At 40.3% G+C, this 18047-nt stretch overlaps 1 protein-coding gene and 1 long non-coding RNA gene across 6 annotated transcripts in view; both read left to right on the top strand.

Annotated features, from left to right (window-relative positions):
- Window positions 1–18047, top strand: part of ntrk3b (neurotrophic tyrosine kinase, receptor, type 3b) — a 227127-nt gene that overhangs the window by 15604 nt on the left and 193476 nt on the right. The window lies entirely within an intron of this gene.
- On the top strand, window positions 10543–11374 carry LOC116057218. The gene is made up of 2 exons (XR_004106770.2): window positions 10543–10970; window positions 11182–11374. It is a non-coding gene; the product is annotated as an uncharacterized LOC116057218 (long non-coding RNA).

Raw genomic sequence — 18047 nt, forward strand, 5'->3', positions numbered from 1 at the left:
TAGCATTAAAGCTACAGACACAGAAATAGCACATCCTAAGGAAAGCTCATTGTGGGACTGGCTCTAGTGGCTGTAATTCTGCACCAAGGCTGAATTTTGGGAAAGAGACTTCAGATACAGTATTAGAGGACCACTAAGGTCTATATAAAAGAGACTTCAGATACAGTATTAGGGGACCACTAAGGTCTATATAAAAGAGACTTCAGATACAGTATTAGGGGACCACTAAGGTCTATATAAAGAGACTTCAGATACAGTATTAGGGGACCACTAAGGTCTATATAAAAGAGACTTCAGATACAGTATTAGGGGACCACTAAGGTCTATATATGTCGCGCTAACTCGGTGGAGGTGTGGCAGTCTTCTTCCGTGTATCTGTCATTTTCTTTTTCCTCCTGCATGCCAGCCCGCACGTGACTGTGTGCGCTCTGGTGCCGGCTCAACCAGGTGAATTGAATTGGGGTGATTAGTAGCTTGCGCCCAGTTAAAATAGTGTTTCAAATACGCGCATCATTCATTTGACTGGAGTGCGACGGACAAAGAGGTCAGCAGAGGCACAAACGCATTCACTGTGAGGAATTGGGACTTTCTGATTATGACAGGCTATCGGTAAGCTCATGTGGACTCTTGTTTCATATAGATTTTCGTTTGGATCCTTTGTCTGTTTTGTATTTAATGTGGTAAATGTGTTAAATGTTAGAGGTAAAGTTTGAAAGAAATTATTACTGCATGGTTTAAAGAGGTGTTAAACTGATAAGATCAAATGTTTAGATTGGTATAGTTTATATGGAAAATCTAGTAAAATGCATGGTAAAAAACCAAGCTGTTGCCTGTAGGGAAAAAATGCATTTGACCTTTCCTGTGTTGGGAATATACCTGTTTATTTAAAATGCTTTTTGTGATTTCTTTTGTTTGTTTTTTTTCTCTTTAAAGGTTTTTCACCTATTACTTCGAATCCTGATCCTATTACATTGCTACTTCAACTGATCAAAATAAATATTCTTCTGAGTGAAATCCCAAGTCTGGTCCTTTTCAAGTGTGGGCACCTCACAGTTAAAATACACTTGACAATATAAAAGAGACTTCAGATACAGTATTAGGGGACCACTAAGATATATATAAAAGAGACTTCAGATACAGTATTAGGGGACCACTAAGGCCTATATAAAAGAGACTTCAGATACAGTACTAGGGACCACTAAGATATATATAAAAGAGACTTCAGATACAGTATTAGGGGACCACTAAGGTCTATATAAAAGAGACTTCAGATACAGTACTAGGGACCACTAAGATATATATAAAAGAGACTTCAGATACAGTATTAGGGGACCACTAAGGTCTATATAAAAGAGACTTCAGATACAGTACTAGGGACCACTAAGGTCTATATAAAAGAGACTTCAGATACAGTATTAGGGGACCACTAAGGTCTATATAAAAGAGACTTCAGATACAGTATTAGGGACCACTAAGGTCTATATAAAAGAGACTTCAGATACAGTACTAGGGACCACTAAGGTCTATATAAAAGAGACTTCAGATACAGTATTAGGGACCACTAAGGTCTATATAAAAGAGACTTCAGATACAGTACTAGGGACCACTAAGGTCTATATAAAAGAGACTTCAGATACAGTACTAGGGACCACTAAGGTCTATATAAAAGAGACTTCAGATACAGTATTAGGGGACCACTAAGGCCTATATAAAAGAGACTTCAGATACAGTACTAGGGACCACTAAGATATATATAAAAGAGACTTCAGATACAGTATTAGGGGACCACTAAGGTCTATATAAAAGAGACTTCAGATACAGTACTAGGGACCACTAAGGTCTATATAAAAGAGACTTCAGATACAGTATTAGGGACCACTAAGGTCTATATAAAAGAGACTTCAGATACAGTATTAGGGGACCACTAAGACCTATATAAAAGAGACTTCAGATACAGTATTAGGGACCACTAAGACCCATATAAAAAAGACTTCAGATACAGTATTAGGGGACCACTAAGACCTATATAAAAGAGACTTCAGATACAGTATTAGGGGACCACTAAGACCTATATAAAAGAGACTTCAGATACAGTATTAGGGGACCACTAAGGCCTATATAAAAGAGACTTCAGATACAGTATTAGGGGACCACTAAGACCTATATAAAAGAGACTTCAGATACAGTATTAGGGGACCACTAAGGTCTATATAAAAGAGACTTCAGATACAGTATTAGGGGACCACTAAGGCCTATATAAAAGCATCCAAAAAGCAGCATGTCGTAGGACCTTTAAAGATAAAGATTGAAAACGGGGAAACAGCTAGGGTGGCTAGGCTCAAAAGTCCACCTACCAGTCTCTCTATAGTATCTATCTCATCAGTTTAATTAATCCACAAGTTGAAATGTAAAAACAAATTGTGTCCACTGATAGACTTAATATAATTTTGTTAAAGAACATGCATGCTTGTATAAATTGTTAATTGCCCATTTGCAATGTGCAACTGAATGTTTGTCAACACCAACATTCTCTGATCCTTGTTTTAAAGCAGCCATATTATGCTCATTTTCAGGTTCTTAATTGTATTTTAAGGTTGTACCAGAATAGGTTTACATGGTTTAATTTTCAAAAAACACCATATTTGTTGTACTGCACCGCTCTCTCTCACTGCTGCAGATCCTCTTTTCAGCTGGTCTCTGTTTTAGCTACAGAGTGAGACCTCTTTTCTTCTTCTTCTTCTGTACTATCTTTGATTGCACTTGCACATGCCCAGTAGCTCAGATGTAGATCATGTCAGCTAGCTAGCTCCATAGACAGTAAAAGAAAGGCTGTTTCTACAACTTCGGTCAGTTACAAGGCAGGATTAGCTGGGAGACTTCTAAATGAGGGCGCACATGGAAGTAGTTCTTTTGTAGATTATGGTGAACTTGTGTGTGTTGTAGCAGTGCTTTGCTATTGAGAACGAGGTAGCATGCTAGCGTTAGCATGCCTAACGCTAACGCTACGAGCTAATGGTTGCGGTTAGCCTGCTCGTTTCGGCTTGTGACGTCACAAGCCGTGCCGATTTTGACCAGCTCACCCAGAGACTGAAGGCAGGACACATTCAGAAACCGTATCTCACTCTAAACAGCATGGATGGATTTTTTTCAAAGTTTGTATGTGTGTGGAAGCACCAGAGACACAAAAGAACACTCCAAATCCCAGAAAAAGTGTTTTTTTCATAATATGGGCACTTTAAGGACATGATAATGCTGTTTGTTTTTTTCACCCTCCTTCTACACCTCAGTGTGTTTTACTCCCTGAAACAGGACACCTTCACTCACTATCAACCCTGTTAACCAGTGTCTGTGTTCTTGCAAAAATAGCATTCTGTTATTTTGACACCTGGCTAAATATCACCACAGCTGAATCTAATTCCTGCTGCGAGCCTCGTTCCTTTGCTGCATGTGTAAATTCCTCCTGTCAGAGTCCTTCGTCTACATGGAAATGCTAATTTATCGTGAGCTCTAATTAGCGCAATGACTGAGGTGGGTAAGTGTCACACACGTGATACAGCTTAACCTTTTGCTTTGATTTCCCTTAAGTCTTATTTTTTATATTCACAGGAAAACAATTCGGTTTGCACCTGTGGTTCTGAAGCTATGTCATATCACTGTGTATCATTTTGGAACAGTATTCTCCATTTTTTTTTTATAGTTAATAACCACATATTTATACACATATATCAAATAATGATGTGATTGGGTCACAGAATTAAATCTTTTGCAGAATCATCCAATATCCACATTTTTGTCTACAGATATGGTTGGATCATACAATTTGGCAATTTGGAGATCATCATTTATATCGCTCATATTATTGTAGCCACTGCAACTGGCGCCGGGTCATCTAGGACTCAATACTTCTGCTGTAAGAATGGACCAATGTAAAGCAAATGGGTAGACCTGTTGGCTCATTAGATGAGTACGGAATGTACAACTCCTCAACACGCACTTACCTTTCTGGAGTAGACTAGCCACAGTAATACAGAATTTCTTACATCCTTTCCCATATTTCCTGCATCTGTTCATACTGTATCACTGTGCTAGGACTCAGTGCTGCCCTGTTACACCAGATGTCCAGTCTGCACCTGCAGTAGTGGGTGTAAAATATGTCATTGGTGCTCCTGAAACCCTGAAATGCATATGAATATTTACATTCTAACCACTTTTTAGCATTTTAGCCAATTATTGCAATGCCTTGCAGTCAATGAGTACTATAATCATCAGTGTGTCAGTGTGTAATCAGTGAATATCGGGGTGTGCTCCTGCACCAATATTAAAAAAACAATATTGTGTTCTAGGAAATAAACGACTTTTCTTCTGTGAACCCTGTAAATCTCAGGCTAAGAGTGTCATCAAAATGTTGAAATTTACATGTAATGATAGCGTTGAGTTTACAGCTAGATTCCATCTCGGTGTTGTTGTTATATGTGCTTAGTCTTGCCCCTGTAGGGCAGGCACAAGGTGGTCTAATTAATTTGCTCAGTTTTGTCTTACAAAGCGAAGGGGAAAATAATGATGATATTTTAATGAATCACTTATACTCCTCAGGGATACATGGATAACTTTGGACTGCAAAAGTAGGCTCTGAACATAAACATTGGATGGAAAAATAAGACATTCATTCATCATTAATTCACTGGGATGTCTCACTCTAGTACTGAGCAATAAAGTTGTTAGATCAGAGTCCCGATTACGTTTTAGGCATGCAGCTCGTGCTTTATGCTGAGTGAGTTTTAAAAAAAGCAACAATGAAACAAGCATCATTTTCCAGATCATAACAAACAGCCAGTTATAAAGAGGTTAGAGCATCTAGACAGCAAAGGGTGATAAAACAAAATGGATGATAAAGAACAGCCAGATAAAGAAATGAAAAATGAACAGAGAAGTGAAAAGATCTTTAAATGTCAGTTTTTACTGTAAACTTGAAAATAGAGACAGACCTTATTCTGACCAAAATGCTGCGATGGAGTGCAGTGGAGTGTATACCAACCTAAACCCAGTAATTACTTTTTTCTTCCTCAGCTGATGGGACTGCCTGGATAAGGAAAGTGACAGGCTGCTCACAGCTTTTAAGTCCCCAAGTGTCCAGAACCTATATCAAAATGGGACTTCGTCAACAGAAGAATGCTTTATTTTAACTGTGCAGTAAAAAGCAATATTATGGCAACTCTGAATATAACTTATTGTTGAAAAAGCTGAAATGCTATGTGGTGCACACACCGAGATAAGAAGTAGACACACATTTAACCCCGGTAATTCCTCTGTTTCATAATTGTGATAATTGGCGTGCCTTTGTCACGTAATCTCATAATAGAGATTCTTATCAGATACTATTAAAGCTTATACTATTTATACTCGCACTATTAGGCACATCCTTAAGACTCACTTTCAGGACCGCAAAGTGATCTCAACTTCAGATGAAGAATGTGGACATGAGCAGAATGTATACATTATGACACCACTATAGTACGCATACAATACAGTGACATAAAGAGTTGGGTTGTTGCAAGATGCAACATTTTTCCAAACTGTCACATTAGCCAAATTTCACTTCCTTTAGAAGAAATTGACATGGTCTTGTATTCATGAATAAATTCCATTTTTGCACGGACAGAAATCCGAGACAGGCCATTCAGAGTACATTTAACTGGTAATCGAGATGTCAAGTAATTAGAGAGCAGAATTATCGATCAGTCCAAAGGATCTGTCATGTCTTGCCAAGTTTGAAAAGATCACAAAGTTCCATAAAGTTTATTTTGACATGTTGGCAGGTGTCTGGGGCGTACAGGCACTTCACTCCCCGGCCCTCAATCCAAACCGTCACTCATATTTCAATTCTATTCTAAATTCAAACTTCTCCTCTCCACAATGACACCCAGCCTTTTAAAGAGTGACTTTAAAAAGAGGATGAACTCTGAGCCTGGCTAGTCAAATCAATCTCATCACGGTGGAGGAACGGAGCGGTTCATTACTGGGAGGGCTGAGGAGCTCTCCGATCAGCTCTCTAATATCACTGTGATCCTCTTCTCTTTTCTTACCTAATTGAATTCTCCAGGAAAGATGCCCCTCAGCTGCAGATTTATCATATCCTGAAATTGGAGGAGACTAGCTCCATGAAGGACGTGCACAGAACATTTAATCCACTCCTCATGCTGTAAGCCAAGCTCCGTGGTCTCTGCCAGGACTTGACTTTGTCACACTGGGGACCACTGGCCTTCAGAGACTTCAAATTCAACTTTATTTGTGTCCCTGAAGGGTGATTAGGTGTGCAGCAAGTATAAACACATACAAGACACATAAATACATACAAGTTCTACACACAGTCCAACTGGAACACAACCGTAACAGTACGAGGACAAATAAATACCAGTACAAGGTGCATGGATAGCAGCATCAAAGTAACCTACACAGGGTAGGAAAAAGTTCATATCAGCCTACAAAGTTGAATCAATATAATCAACAACAACCATCGTCAACAACATCAGCATCCATTACATTACAACACCAACCCCTTTTATCAACCTTTCTGACATCCTCAACACATAGTCAACAGACTAGAATATATAACCGACCAATGAATAAAGAAAGAAAGAAAAGAAAGAGGACGAAATGAGGTAGCCAAGAGATCAAAGAAGACTCCTCCCCTGACCCCTATTCAAGAAGGAAATTGCTGCAGGTATAAATGAATACTTGTACCTGTTACTCCTTACAGATGGACATCTTAGATGGGAGCCAAACGGCAATGACTGAAATTCATGGAATAAGGGGTGGGAACTGTCGGAGCGAATAGCATTAGCTTTCCTGACTATCTGTCCATGGAACAGGTCTGATAATGTGCACTGTTGGACACCCAATATCTTGTTGCTCATCTTCACAACTCTGTTTAGTGCAATTTTGGACTTGATGTTAAGATTTCCAAACCAACAGAGAAGGGAGAAGGTCAGGACAGATTCAATCTGTAGAACAGAATCATGAGGGACTTGTCGACATGAAACTTGGACAGTTTACTCAGGCAATACAGGTGCTGCTGGCCTCTTTTGCGTAACGCTTCAGAGTGGAAAGTAAATTTGAGCTTGTTATCCACTATGGTCCCAAGATATTTATAGGTTTTAGCAGAGTCTACAGTCTGTCCCTTGATAGAGAGGCGTCTTTATTCAGCGTTGGCCAGGATGAACAGGAGCTGCAGCAGGAGGTGCACGCATCCCATATCAAATATGCTGCCTGTCATGTACAGCATGACCACCATTCACAACAGATGGCATTGTAATCTGTAATCAAAGCCCCTTAAATGCAGCTCACGGCACAATATGTCTCTCTCCCCTTCAAGTCGTTCTTTCTCTTTACCTCTAACTTTCTCTCTCCCTGCAGTGTGAGACATTTAGCATATCCTTTCCTTTCCTCTCTACATCGTAGTAATGAAAGGTTTTGACATCAAAGGTAAGATAACTGGCAGGATTGTTTTTCAAAGCCACTTCATCAGGAAGGTGGTCAAATGTACTGTAGGATGGGGTGTCTTGTTAACATAAAGATCGATTGCAGATAAGTAGGTGAATCAGAAAGAGGAGATAGTTCTATAGGACAGTTGCACACGGTGGAAATCTGCAGGGGGCTGTTTAAATTGTTGAGGATCATGTCACAGTGGCAGATCCCATGACTAACACCATAAAGAACTGTCTCTCAGTATTTAGATAGATGTATATTTATTTGTCCTTTCGGAAATGTATCATGTGCCATACAGCAATCAGCAGATAAATAAACGGACAACTATAATACCACCGACAACAACAGTGCTGACACCAAACAACCGACAACCTCAGTTTTATAGAAACATTCACCACTATTATTAAAGTGCTCTACATATTATAGGGTGCAGCATCCTCACACACATAGATCCAGCTTTTTTAGCAGTGCAATAGTGGTATAGGCACATATGATCTGCAAGTTTGGTTGGTTCGGAGGGATGGCACCTTATAGCGTGTGCCTGATGGTAACAGCTCGTATCAATAAATAGGGGCTGTGATACATCTCTATTATTTTGGATCAATGGAAGTACATTTCCAGGATAATTGCCTGACGGGATGTTACTCACCTTCCGCTCTCTGTGTGTTGCCGTTCTCAAAATCCCTTCGCTTCGGGAAACAACAATCTTTGAGCTAGAAAGCTACATGCTGAAAATGGCAGGTTTTGATCAAAATTTGGATTGTGCAATAAAGCAGGCCTGCTTGATTTTTAGGGGAAATTATTGTAAAGATTTACAAAGGAAATGTTTATGGTATTTCCTCTCTAACTGGGAGGTTTTGGGACCGATTGATGGGGTTTGCTGTGGACAAAGTACACACAGAGATACATTGGTATAAGCTGGTAAGAGCAAATTACGTTTAACCATGTATCAGCTAATTTAAATAGCTCATGTTACTGTATTGTGTGAACAGTTAACTTCATTTAATATTGTATGTGGCATTTTCTATTGTGGGTGCAAATGTTTCACCAAAACAAGTTCCTTCCCGGGAATATTTAGCAGAGCCACCGTCACTGCGTCTGGACCATTGTAATTGTTTTAAAGAAATGCAAACAACCCAGAGCGTTATTTTCTCCTATCCCAGAATGTGTGTGTGGTGTAGCCAGACCTTCAGACTTTACTCCACTGGCAATGCAAGACTACCTCTCTAATAAATGCCTGCCCTCTCCTCGCCCCTCAGGACTCACAGGTCATCGTCATGCAATTTTGCTGTTCAGCAATCGTACCGGAGATATTGACTATCTTACGCAGTTTGTTTTTAATATTCACCAACAATGAAAAATACCAGGCAATAGAAAGTTCAAAAGCTCTCCACAAAAGAGCGATAGAAGAGGAGGATAGCATCTGTGTTTGAATTCCATGACAGTTTGGCATCTATTATTGTTCCTAAATAGTTGTAGTCTACCACTTCAATAGCCTCAATAGCCATTTGTTGGTGAGTGTTGTTTCCAGTCCTGAAGTCAAAGATGATTTCTGGACCTCCACCAACCAACAACTGATCTACTCACACACAATGGCTGGTTTCATCGTCATCTTGAATCAAACTCATGATTGCCAATCATCAGCAAATTTCAATTGTAACATGATCAGATGTGTTGCTTCTACATTCATTTAATTTGTATCTTGAGTAAATACAGCTGGGGAACTGTGCTACCCTGTGAAGCCCCAGTATTAGTAGTAATAGGAGAAGACACGGCCCCATTTACTCTGACACACTGTAATCAGTCAATCCTAAAGGAGAGATAACAATTAGATGTGTGGCATTCAGATCTTGTCCCAGTCTATCCTGTTACTATACTATTCTGTTCAATTGCAATGTTATTTTACCTGCCCTAAAGATTCGTATTGATCCTATTTTCTTTCCTATATCATTCAAATATATATCCTATCCTATTTAATTTCCTTTCCTATCCAAAGTCTATTTATTCCAATCCTGTATCCTATCCTACCCTATCCCATCTTAGGATAGGATCCTATCCTAGAGCCCATTCTATCCTTTATTTTGAATCTATTCTATCCAATTCTATCTCCTGCTCCATCTTAGATTGCATGTCCTATCCTGATCTTATGCTTTACTTGTATAGTCTACCTTTTTGAGATTTTGTCTAATGTGTGCAGAGAAGTTTCAACGAGATCCAATGTATACCATTCCAATAATTGTGCATGTCTCCAGATGGGATGTATATTAAGTAGACTGCATATATGTGTGCTTAAGGTCTCCCACATTTGCATGCAGTATGGCTTTTCTGGCAGAGATCCAGTGCTATAGGATCACTTATTTGATTAAACATTATCATGCTCAGCAAGACAGTAGAGCTCTAAAAAGAGTTGAGGTATAACTGCTGACAGCAGCACAAAGCCTTGTGAATCATGCTAAGGTTTTATTGTCATAGTGAATGGGAAGATCTGCTCTTCATCTTATAGTTTCTCATGTGCAATAACCTTGAACCTCACTGTGATTAGGATCATTGTGAATGTTTTGTATGTCAGCTTACATTTTATATTTTCTCCTCCCTTTTAGTGTTTTGTTCATTTTTTAATGGGTTCATTTTTCTAAGCTTCCCTTTTCTGTCTAACAGATGAAAACAAAAACAGAAAAGGCTGTGCTGTGGACTTGTTTCATCTATGATTCGCCTTGTTCACATTGGTAACAGACAGTCCCTGAAATAGTTTGCAAAGTATTTTATTTTGACTCAAGTTTTGACTCAAATGTTCCAAAATTTCACCAATCAGTTACAAAATGAAATATTCACTGATGAAAACTGAATGAAACGCTTCTAATTTTTATTTACTTTTATTTTAATTTTACCTTTATTTAAACAGGAAGAGACTCATTGAGATCAAAAATCTTTTTCAAGAGTGTCCTGGCCAAGACAGGCAGCAGTACAACCACACATACAGTACATACAAACACAAAATACACAAAAACACTAAAAACATAAAACAACTGAAACAGCAAATCCTTCAAAGTCAACCTACAGCCAGATGTGGCTGCCTCCAAGTCAATCAACATCCTCTTAAAAGCGACCAATGAGACCAGCTCATTAAGTTTCATCGATTTCTGTAACTTGTTCCATGTAGAGGGAGCAGCAAACTTAAACACATTTTTCCCCAGCTCAGTTCTAACCTTTGGAACAGACAGAAGGAAAAGATCCTGGGAACGGAGATTGTAAGTCCCGGTACTATTTACACTGATATAGGTCAGAAGGTAGGATGGAAGGAGACCTAAAATAGCCTTGTATATGAAGGTATGCCAGTGTTGAAGTCTCCGTGTTGATAGAGAAGGCCATCCAACACGTTCATACAGTTCACAATGGTGAGTGAGGGCTTTAAGACCAGTGATGAACCTCAGAGATCCGTGGTATACAGTGTCCAGTGCATGTAAACTTTGAGACGAAGCATGCATGTCCTTGTGTTGACTTCGGGTCACATTGGCCCGTTTTAAATTTTTGTTTTATATCAGAAAATATTGGATGTAGAAATAAGCGCTGAAAATGTGTAGAAGAAAAATTAAAAAATTTAAAACGTTGGAAAGCAAAAACAAATTGTGAATAAAGGCGTCACAAATGTCAGAAAAAAAAGTGTTTTTTTCAAGGTTGAAAGGAAGACAACACAAGGGATAAAACATCACCATAGTCAAGTACAGACATAAAAGTGTCAGCGACCAGCCTCTTTCTAGATTTGAATGAAAGGCAGGATTTGATTCTGAAATAAAACCCTAGTTTAAGTTTTAATCTTTTTGCTAGCTGCTGAATATGAAGGGTAAAAGAAAGAGATTCATCAATTAAAATACCAAGATATCTGTACTTAGAAACACATTCAATTTTCGTACCCTGGGAAGTGACGATTGAAGGCAGATTTTATTTAGATTTTGAATTTGAAGAAAGCATGACTTTAGTTTTTTTTTTTTTGCATTTAAAACAAGTTTTAAATCATAAAGATTCGGTTGAAGCGTGTTAAAAGCAAGTTGTAACTGGGAGAGGGCCTGGTCTGCGGTGGGTGCTGAGCAATACAGTACAGTGTCATCAGCATAAAAATGTAATTTTACATTAGACACGTTATGATCAATGATATTGATATAGAGGATGAATAGCAGTGGCCCCAAGAATGACCCCTGAGGCATGCCTTTTGTTATTTTGAGATAGCGAGAAGTGCTGCCCTCTGCCTGCACACACTGAGTTCTGTCTGTAAGGTAATTAACAAACCAGCCGACAATTTTTTCACAAAGTCCAGCCCTATTCAGCCTCTGTTTGTGGTCCACTGTATCAAATGCCTTTGAAAGGTCAATAAAAAGGGCTGCACAATGCTGCTTATTGTCCATGGATTCAACAAAGTCATTTAGAACCTTTAACTGATCACTGACAAGTGATTCTAGTACCTTGACCAGGACAGACAGTTTAGAGATCGGTCTGTAGTTACTTAAGACGGTAGGGTCACCACCTTTTAGCAGGGGAACCACAAAGGCTGATTTCCAGATGGGAGGAATGACATTTGTGTTCAAACACAGATTAAAAATATTAGAATCAGAATCAGAATCAGAATCAGAAAGGGCTTTATTTCCAAGTACGTTTTTGCACATAGAAGGAATTTGTCATGGTGTTGTTGGTGCATGTCACACATTCAAATATAAGAAGGATAAAAAGAATATAAACAATATAAGTATAAATATATACACACAGTATGTATTAATAATGATAAAATAAATGTAAATAAATAATAAAATAAATTAAACAGTAGTAAAAAGGAACGCTACAGCAGAGTAGGTACAGTGGCATGAGGAGCCAGAGGTGGGGTGTGGAGAGAGTCAGGGTGGGTACCAGGCCTTGTTGATAAGGCTAGTGGCGGAGGGGAAAAAACTGTTTATGTGGCGTGTGGTTGAGGTCCTCATGGACCTCAGCCTCCTGCCAGAGGGGAGTGGCTCAAAGAGTTTGTGGCTGGGGTGGGAGGGGTCAGCCACAATCTTTCCAGCACGCTTCAGTGTCCTGGTAGTGTAAAGGTCCTGGAGCAGCGGCAGATTGCAGCCAATCGCCTTTTCTGCAGTCTGCCCTTGTCCTTGGCAGTGGCAGCAGCGTACCAGATGGTGATGGAGGATGTGAGGATGGACTCAATGATGGCTGTGTAGAAGTGCACCATCATTGTTTGTGGCAGGTTGTATTTCTTCAGCTGCCGCAGGAAGTACATCCTCTGTTGTGCTCTCTTGACGATGGAGCTGATGTTCAGCTCCTACTTGAGGTCCTGGGAGATGGTAGTTCCCAGGAAGGGAAAGACTTCACAGTGTCAATTGTGGAGCCAGAGAGGGTGATGGGGGCAGGTGGGGCTGGGTTCCTCCTGAAGTCCACAACCATCTCCACTGTCTTTAGAGCGTTGAGCTCAAGGTTGTTTTGGTTGCACCACTTCACCAGGTGGTCAGCCTCCCACCTACAGCCTACAGGCGGACTCGTCACCATCAGAGATGAGTCCGATGAGGGAGGTGTCGTCCGCATACTTCAGAAGCTAGACAGACTGGTGACTGGCGGGGCAACTGTTGGTGTACATTAAGAAGAGCAGAGGAGAAAGAACACAGCCCTGGGGGGATCCGGTGCTGATGGTCTGTGAGTCGGAGACGTGTTTCCCCAGCTTCACATGCTGCTTCCTGTCAGAAAGGAAGTCAGTGATCCACCTGCAGGTGGAGTCAGGCACACCAAGCTGGGAGAGTTTCTCCTGAAGCAGAGCCGGGATGATGGTATTAAAGGCAGAGCTGAAGTCCACAAACAGGATCCTGGAGTATGTTCCTTTGGAGTCCAGGTGCTGGAGGATGTAGTGGAGGGCCAGGTTGACTGCATCGTCTACAGACCTATTGGCTCTCTAGGCAAACTGCAGGGGGTCCAGGAGGGGGTCAGTGATGGCTTTGAGGTGTGAAAGCACAAGGCGCTCAAAGGACTTCATAACCACAGAGGTCAGGGCAATGGGTCTGAAGTTGTTAAGACCTGAGGTCTTGAAGCAGGCTGGCACGTGACTTATCTCCAGTGAGGTGTTGAAAATGTCTGTGAACACTAGAGACAACTGGTCAGTGCAGTGCTTCAAGCTGGATGGGGAGACAGCAACCGGTCCAGTTAGTTAAGGGCACGGCAATAAAATTTCTTGCTAGCTTTAAAAAGTAGGGATCCAGTTTATCAGGGCCTGCGGATATTGTTGTGTCCAAATGCTTGAGGGCTTTATTTACGTCTGAAATTGTGATAGGACTGAAACTAAAAGACAGACTAGAAGGATCTAGACCAACAGTCTCAACTGTAGAGGCACACTCATGCTGAGGACTGAATGACTCAAATAAAAATCCTGAGGCTATGAAATGTTCATTAAAACAATCAAGCATTTTGGCCTTGTCGGTAACTTTTAGAGAGTCCATCACAATGCTTGAGGGAAGCTCCTGGCCTTTATTGTTTTCCGATAATGATTTTGATGGATTATTCAGATTATGAGTGGTTGAGAAAGAAAATGATCAGCTTTGGCCTTTCTAATTTTGAGAGTAAATGCATTGCGCAGTTGTCTGAAGACCAGCCAGTCAGAGTTCTGATTCGATTTTCTGGCTTTTGCCCATGCCACATTGTGCTCATGGAGGATATTTGCTAAGCAGAAGTAGTACATTAATTTGTATTCTTTTGTTAGAAATAGCTGTTGCTGTGCATCTCAATCGTATTTACATTAGACTACTAATGGCTCAGTGAATACATGCAAAGAGTTGCTTATGACAAAAACCAAAGAGAATTATCACCCAGCTCTGCAATTTCCCTCAGCTCTACACTGCATTTAAGTGTCTTTTGACTCATTGTTTTGGTTTTATGGCTTGAACTGTACTGTTTGGATTCACTGTCACCATTCTCACAACGTTTCTAGGCGCAGTAGATAGCTGTTTACAGCAAGAAAGCTTTGATAAACCTACGACACTACCTGCTCAGCACTAAACTGCAGACAGACAAAGTTAGCAACCAGTTGGACTATAGTGGAGCATTTAGCAGCTAAGGAGCGAGATATTTCCCTCAGGAGTTGGTGGAGACCAAACAGAGCTTGTAGATATTGGAGATGCATCTGCCAGGTGGCCAGGAACACAACGTAGTGTGTGTTTATGGACAACTATTAGCTAACATAACAGCTTCATAAAGTAATGTTGTTGTTGTTAACGTTGTGCTATTAGCTGGTTCTGCTGCCCAAAAGTAGCCCAAAAATCAATTATTACTGCTTTAAGTTCTAGGTTGCCATGAAAACAAAGCAGACTGATTCCTCTAAATGTTGCGGCTACTGCACTTTTCAAATGGCCTGTTTTTAAGATTCAGAGCATTTAATGGTATAACGATAACTTTGGGTTGACAGTGTTGACGTACTTTGCTTATTATCCCGCACAGATGGAGGTGTACAGGGTTGAAGGAGACATCCGTTGATGTGCAGATCCAGTGTTCTGAGCTACTGCTGAGTAACTCCAGAATGGAGCTGAATCTAGAGAGGATCATAGCCTGATGACACTTGGCAAAATGGCACACTAATTATAGTCATTTTCATTTTGGCCAGAAAGGCTTGAGCTTAGTCATGTGCGAAGTGTTGATACCTTTCAGAGCATGGACCAATGCTCCCACGACGTTTAGCCCTGCCAAGTGTCTGCTGCTGATTGGCTGAGCCTGTGGCGAACACTGACACTCTGAGGCTTAGTTTCCACCCAGGGCTGGATCGGCAAACCAGTGACACAGAACAGTCTGAGGGCAGCCTTGGGACGGCATCATGGTTGGGAATATTAGCAGCGTTAAAACACTCTGAGCTGATGGCTCTGGCATGGCTTCAGAGCAGCACAGCTCATGTAGGAAGGAAACTAAATGGTAAACTGGCTGAAAGTTATTTTTACTGTCTAGAACTGCACTTTGAGTTTAGAGACTATATATATATATATATATGTATATAAAAATAAATATATAAATAATTATAGTATAAAGTATCAGGGTTTCATAGTTCATTATTTTCACTCAATGGAGTCAAGATCCTGTAGTTTAGCTGTTGCACACACACACACACACACACACACACACACACACACACACACACACACACACACACACACACACACACACACACACACTGCAATAGCCCGAAGGCTATAGTTCTGTCTAGTATATATGCAAAGCCCTCTTAACAAAATGAACAGTCAAACATTGTAAGACTTTATGTGTTTCTCATGGCTTAACAACTTAGTTAATAACCAGGAACAATACTATTCTTTAATAATATTATTAGAATCAGGAATAGAATATGATCCTCTTTTATACCAATTGTAAGAAAAAATAAGTTTAATTTGAAGAATGTTGGAGAATAAGAACTAAAAGTGTAGAATGATATCACCAGCTACAGCATTCTCAGCGTGACTGTTATTGACAAGACAGTTAAGGGGTCTGAAGGCAACGGAGAATATGGGTTTAGGTAGGCATCATTAACTATATACTACGATCAGTACACAGTAACTACCTACACAGTCTTTGCAGTCCTCTTAAAACTGGCCGTAGAATGCTGTAGCCCAAATCATGGCCAGGTCCATTGAAACCAGCACTTAGTAGTTTAGTCAACCTATTTGGCTGGTCGGTCCATATTTCGGGCCATCCCTCCCCTAGGGGATCAGTCCCTGGGAAACCTCTGATAACTGAAGCAATCAATTGAAAGTTCATTCCTGCTATTTTTTTCATTTCACTTTGTACTGATCTGTACTCTCTGGCTCTCCCTCCATTTTATCTGTCCCCATGGATTTTCAGATACAGTTGCTGGGAATATTGGGCTCCATCCTTAGTGCTGAATCCATTGTTTCTATGCAGGGGAATCATTTTTAATATAGCTGTAATTTGGTCAATTTTGCCTGTCACTTTAATATCGATATCATATTCTCCAGCTCACAGTCTCAGCTGTTAATGTAATTGAGACAAATTGTCACAATTTGCCCAGTTTTCATATTTTTCCAGTAAAAGTGCAGCGGAGAAGAACAGTGTGCCCATTTGTCTCCATGATGTTTCTATCTGCCAATATGAACACTGAATCATTTTTTTAATTTTAAACTTTATTTATCAAAGGAAAACTCCCTGATAATGCATGCATGCTCATTTTATGTCTTGTGGCCCACACAGGGACCAAATAAGAGAGTTATAGATCCCTTTCTCCACCACAGCCTTCATATGCACAGCAAAAGCTGTGAGCGTGCACTTGAAAGGCAGTCCACACCCGACTCCTCCTGTCAAGCTTCTCAGTGTCCATCAGTGTGTGGAGTTGTACAAACATGAAGCAGAGTGGGGTTCCAACATCCCTCTATGGAGAAATAAAGGTGAAAGAAAGTACACCGTGCACCTCAGTTGGGTTTGTATATTAATACGGTTGGAAGCCATTTTATGAATCAGATTCTGATCAACAGATGGAAGGCGGATATAATTTCATAGGCTCATACATTAGGAAGGAAGCCTCTACATCTGTCTGCCTGTGCGTGTGATTGCATTTGCATATAGGGAACAGGTGTGTGTTTGTCTCAGTGAGAAACCGGAGAGATCCTAATACTTAATTCTTATTTACAAGCTTTGAGTGCCAAATAAATGTTGAGGGAAATAACTTCCTTTCCTCTGGTTTTCATCATTGCCTCTTCCTCTGTGTCCTTTTAATGTGTCTCAAGGCTCCATCTTAACAATGCAGCTTGCAAACACTTATGAGTCAAGGATAAAAAAAATACAAAACAGGTTATCTGATTGATGTAAGGCGTGTGCTTTAATCTAGATGAGTGCTACTTCACCACCACGTCCCCACCCTGAAGTGTTTGGGCTGTAGAAGACTGCTGCTCTGCCTCTATAAAACTGAGAGGGATGCAGAATGTAGATCAATATCCTAGAAACACACCAGAGACATTCTATTTTATTAAACATTTTCCCATTAAGGCGGTGGTGCGATCGTTGTAGATCATCCCAACAAAGTCGTAAATCACAGGCAGACAGCGGTATTGGAAACAATAGGCAGAATCAGAGGAGATTACCAAGAAACAGAAGATACATGGTGTTTGTGCTACTGGGAGCCTCATGTATCTTGTTCTTGTATTACCACATATTTAAGCTGAGGGATTGGTGTATTGCTAGTATCAAAATCATATCATGTTCTTCACAGGACAATACACATCTTCATGTCACAGGCATGGCTCACAAGCTAATCACCTGTTTCTAACCTTATTCAAGACAGACTTAGGTCGCATTGGTTGCCCATTCAAACCATGCTTTCCTACTGTTTGCAACTGACTAGACAATGTGGAGACCTTTAGTGCCTTACTAAAGGTCTCCTAAGATACAGAAGCTCATAAATGACAAAACTACTATATGAGCCCAAAGGAGATTTAAAGCTGCACTGATCATTTATTTAAATCAACAATGGATTAAATGGCTATGGGTAATGTGAAGGGAGACACTTGTGATGAAAACACAGTTCCCCTCAGCTCTACAAATCGTTC

The sequence above is a fragment of the Sander lucioperca genome, chromosome 3, assembly GCF_008315115.2.
Source record: "Sander lucioperca isolate FBNREF2018 chromosome 3, SLUC_FBN_1.2, whole genome shotgun sequence".
In the NCBI taxonomy this organism is placed as follows: Eukaryota; Metazoa; Chordata; class Actinopteri; order Perciformes; family Percidae; genus Sander; species Sander lucioperca.